The sequence below is a fragment of the Alligator sinensis genome, unplaced genomic scaffold (genome assembly GCF_000455745.1).
Source record: "Alligator sinensis unplaced genomic scaffold, ASM45574v1 scaffold1115_1, whole genome shotgun sequence".
NCBI lineage: Eukaryota > Metazoa > Chordata > Crocodylia > Alligatoridae > Alligator > Alligator sinensis.
In genome coordinates this window covers 654,955-659,998 of record NW_005842317.1, presented here as the reverse complement: position 1 = coordinate 659,998, position 5,044 = coordinate 654,955, and positions in this window count along the sequence as shown.

Below are 5,044 nucleotides of genomic sequence, written 5' to 3'. Positions count from 1 at the left end.
TCCCTAGAAGTCGATTCTTGGGATGCAAAGGTGTGACTTGGAAGCACAAACACAAATGGAGTCCTGTTAGTTGAGCCACTAAATCCTCCTGATTGCATTTGGAATGGTTATAAATAGAATCTAACATTTTGCAGTAGTGATACATGACAGTTAGAAAACCCAAGAGCTATGTGGAATCTGAATGTGAAAATCCCTTGCAAGATGCTTGGCAACTGGTCTAAATAATTTATTAACATTTTCCTGAAAATGTGTATTGATGACTTTTTGCTTCTTCCAATTGTCTCAGACAGCCAGGGCCGACTCGAGTTACGCTCGTACGTCAGGGCGGGCTGGTGAATGGAGAGGCAGACACAACTTATTGGTTGTAAAAAACTTTACTCACGCCGCTTGCAGTCACGACGCAGGTGGTCCGGTCGTCGGAACAACCACACGAGTTGTTCCAGCTGGCGGGGCCCAAGCCAGTTAATCTGTCCGCAATTCGAAGCCGGCGGGGAAAGGGGGACGTTTGGGGTTGCGCTCAGCGACGGGAAGAAAGATCGATAGGTGATCAGTCTATCGATCGGCAGCCGCAAGGCCGATAACTTCAGAGGCACTCTGCAGCGTGCTCAAAGCTCTTCGACTTGGGCGGAAGTCGCGCGGAATTTTAAACGGCCAGCGAGCCCATTACTAGCCGCCACGTGTGAATAATTTAGCACTGGCCAATAACGGGGCACAAATTTGCATCCGAATAGCGGGAACTCTTTGCACCGTGCATCTCTGTGCTGCAAAGAAGAAATGCATCCTGCAAAGGAAACTGCAAATTGGCGGGGACTCTCCTGCACGCAGGCTCTTAATTGAAGCAGAACACTCTGCCGTGCAAAGGAGCTCTCATGTGGCCAGGAAATTCCATAGTGCCGAGGCACAAAAAATCACTGGGTCGTGACACCAATATGAAAATGTTTCACCCACATCTCAGGCTCTTGATTCAGTTCTATCCTCAGGCAGGAAATGCTTTCAGATGTTCTTACGCCTGGTAACTGCTATTCAATACTTGCAGGACCTTGTAACTAAAAGCTCTGTTTTTCCATAATGCCCAATAATGCAACTTTTGTCAAAAGTGAGTTAGGGGAAATCAATGACCTAGCCTGTCCTTATTACTTATTTGGTAATGTGTACACATACATGTTGGCTATTTAGGACCCTCCCAAGTTCCCTTTCCTCCTCTGTCTTGCTGATAGCAAGTACAAGTTTCCCTTGATTTATGTGGGTTCTTTATATGCAAATTTGCTCTTATGCGATGAGCATATTTAGACCCATAATTCGTTATATGCAAGGTAAATTCGCTCTCATGCAATCAGCATAGACACCTCGCCGCCCAAGCAAGTAAGTCTGTGTGGGGAGGGGAAAGGACCATGGCCCCACTCACCTCAGCCCCAGCTGCAGCAGCCCCAGGAGTGGCCAGCTCCAGCTGCCTGCAGCCACTGGTCTGCACCGTGCTGCACCTGGGCTCCACTTGTCCCCACTCACTTCTGCTCCTGGGCTGCACTGTGCCCTGGTGCAGGCAGCTGGTGCCGGCTGCTCGTGGGGCCGCTTCAGCATGGGTCGGGGTGAGTGCTGTGCCCCATGCCGCCCAGGGCTCTGCTTGTCTGCACTCATCCTAGCCCGTGCTGGAGTGGCCCCAGGAGCAGCTGACACCAGCTGCCTGCACCATGGCACGGAGCAGCCCAGCAGCAGAGGTGAGTGGGGATAAGTGGAGCCCAGGCACAGGGGGAACAGGTGAAGCATGGTGCAGGCAGCAGCTGCAGGTAGCTGGCACTGGCTGCTTCCCAGGCTACTGCAGCCAGGGGTGTGGTGAGTGCTGATCTGTTCCCTCTGCTATGCTGCCTTGTGCAGCCCTGGGAGCAGCACCCACCCCCCTTCCCTAGTCCTAGCCTCCCTCCCTCCCTCCCTTACTGCCAGGGGAACCTATCCCTATTTGTTACGTTGTAAAGTGGGTTTGCTTTATTTAAATTCAATTTATGCACCCTTCTCCGGGAATGCATGTACAGCATAAGTCGAGGGAAACCTGTAGAGGGCTTAGCCATGTAGCCTCCTAAAGATGGGGGAAGCTGCTGAGGCAGTCATCGCTGAAGAAACCGGGGCAATTCTTGCTGGTGCTGTAAAAAGCCTTCATTCTTTGAGGCCTGAATATGGGGAGCTATCTCTGTCCCACAAAGAATAGCAAAATAAGGACTACAGATGAATGAGGCACATGAGGGCTCTATCCCGTTGGCAAAAATACTAGAGAGGAGCAGAGATAGCATGTGGTGAGGGCTGGGAAGTTGGGGGCACACTGAGGAGACCTATGCCTCTCCTCTCCAAAGAAGCTTGTAACATGAGAGCATGTGGATGTGTTTATGAAGAATAGACAGTTGGGGTGCATGGGACGAGAGCCATGTGGCCCACCAAGAAAAGGTTGAAGGGAAAGGGAAGCCTCCTTCACTCAGTGATGGCAGAGTGGGAAGTTTAGTGAGCTGATGCAGTGATTGTGAGGTCAGTGGTAGCACAATGCTTCTTTGGGCAGAGAGAGGGCAGTAGCCCATCAGCATTCTCTTGCTCTTGGCTGGAGTCCATTGGTGAATCCCTCCCAGAAGTTTTGTCTGCCTTACAGGGTCTTGTCATGTGTAAACATGGTTGGAAAGGCTTGAGTTAACTGACTCTAATGGTGGACAGTGTAGACAAGTTGTGTTTGGCAATGTGCCAGCCAGCCAATCATAGATAAAGCCTGTGGAGGACTCTCAGGGTTTTAGATTCACAAGTCCAACAAAATGCTGGTATTATCCTTCTCTGGTGGAAACCAGGGTGGAAGACCTGGTGGCAGAAAGTTTGCCCAGAGCTGGGGAAGTTATGGCTCAAATTACTTAAAACCGCTCCTTAGTCAAAGGAGTCCTGATCTGTCTGGCGTGGCCCGGAGAGGGTGCATAGCTGGCCATACAGGGGAATGTGCCTGTCATCTGGAACATGTACCAGGTCAGTGCATCCCTTTTGAGACCACCTGCCAGAGGTACCAAATGGTACCACAGCGCTTCAAGGAAGTTTATTGTCCAGTTGCTGTGTTCCCATTTTGTTCTACGAGCTGGATTTCTGACTAGATTATAAGGCACCATGCTGAGAGAGGTGCATGATGCACCCTTTCCTTTCACCAAGAATGGAGAAAGTAGTGCATGATGGAACAATTAGTTTGGTCAGGGATCACAGTCTCCAAAAGAGAAGGGCCTAAGGTACTCAAACCACAGCAGTCATGAGGCATCATGTCTGAGGCCAAGACGAGCCACAGCTAGAGCGAATGACTATACTTCACAACCTGATTGGTTTCCAGAACCAGCAGACCCAGATAAAAGGATAAAAGGAAGCAGCCTAGAAGAGACATGTTGGCTGATCAATGCTGTACAAGCCTGGAGCTGTGCTTAGTCCCTGGCTGTCTTCAAGCCTTGCCTCCTAGCTGCTAGTACGGTTCCTGCATCTACCTAGTTCTCAGCTCTTGTCCTGATGTCTGACTTCTGACTGTGATTTTTGGATGTTGGCCCCTAGTTTGGTCTGTGTCTTGGACACTCTGGCTCTTGACTATTGGCTTAGTTCCTGACTGTAGTCTCTGTTTCTCCTCTGACTTGGGTGCTTACTCTAACTGCCAATCCCCTGGGTCACCTAGACCTCAGTTGATTATACCCTGGCATCATTTTGACTGTACCACTTTTGCTTGCCTTCTGAGGAAAACAATTTTGTCAAGCTGTAGTTTATCCCCAGGGACATTAATAATAAGCATAAAGATAGACAGTACAAACTAGCAAACTGAATTATATAAATCCTTTTATCCATCATGCCCTGTAAATGTCTAAATGGACTAGATTAGTTTATTAATGTTATCATATGAATGGAATTGGTTAGTTTATTAACTTTTCCCCCTTTTTGTAGCAAAGATAAAACAGAGATGATTGAGAAATTCTGGAGAACAGAGGACACAGGAGGTAAAGAATGAACATTGTAAAGGTGGTGTTTTTTCTCAGTAAAGTATTAAAAGAAATCATTACAGAAATGCAACGTTCATTTCTGGTGTCTGTCGGGGCCGAGGGGCTGTGGCCAGCAGCCCGGGCACATGGGCCGAGGAAAAGGTCGGTACAGCGAACTAGAATTAGGCACTGACGCGTAGAGGTTGATTAAAGATTGTTTTACTTACACTGTAGGTGGTTGCGGTGCAGGCAGGAAAAACTTTCTTGAGTTGCAGTTACTCCTTTAAGGCACACGCGGAGTTTGTTAGGCTCCACAGCGCACTTAGAGTTCTTCACAAGATGGATGTGAAGTCCTCCTCCTCCAACTTGGGCGGAAACTGCTCAAGCCTCTTATACGGCTAGCAAGCCAATCGCTAGCCGCCACGTGGGAATAATTTAGAAACAGCCAATAGTGAGAAACAAATTTACATACGGGTGGCGGGAACTCCTTTGCACCGGGGTTTTCTCTATGCAACTGAGAATTGCACCGTGCAAAGAAAGCTCCTTGTGGCGGGAAATAATTCTGCAGTGCTGAAGCACACAAAATCATACCCTTTGGGTCATGACAGTGTCAACATTTCAAATGGAAACAGTTCAGAAAGGAGCTATAAAAATAATTTGAAGTCTGGAAAGGCTGCTTGATGGGGAGGAAGCTCAATCTATTTAACCTATGTAAGAGAAAGTTAAAGGATCACTTGATCACGTATATAGTGGGTACATCTTACACAAGACTCTTTACAGCTCAGCACAGCAAATTACCACACGGTAAGTGTCATGGTCTATACATACAGATGCTTACTGCACAGTAATTTGCTCTAACTGTGAGTTAATTTGCTACCTGTAAATACAAGCAGCAAATTAACTCCTGAGTAGTTACTGCACAGTAACACACAAGTAGACACTGGCCAAGAGCAAATTTGCTCCTGGTCAGCCCCACCACCAGGGGGCCACCCTCAGCCTAGCCCCAGGGCCATGGGGCTGGGAGCTTCTCCAGCCCCAGGGCTAGGGCAGCTCTTTGCCTGCCCAGCCCTTGGCCCTAA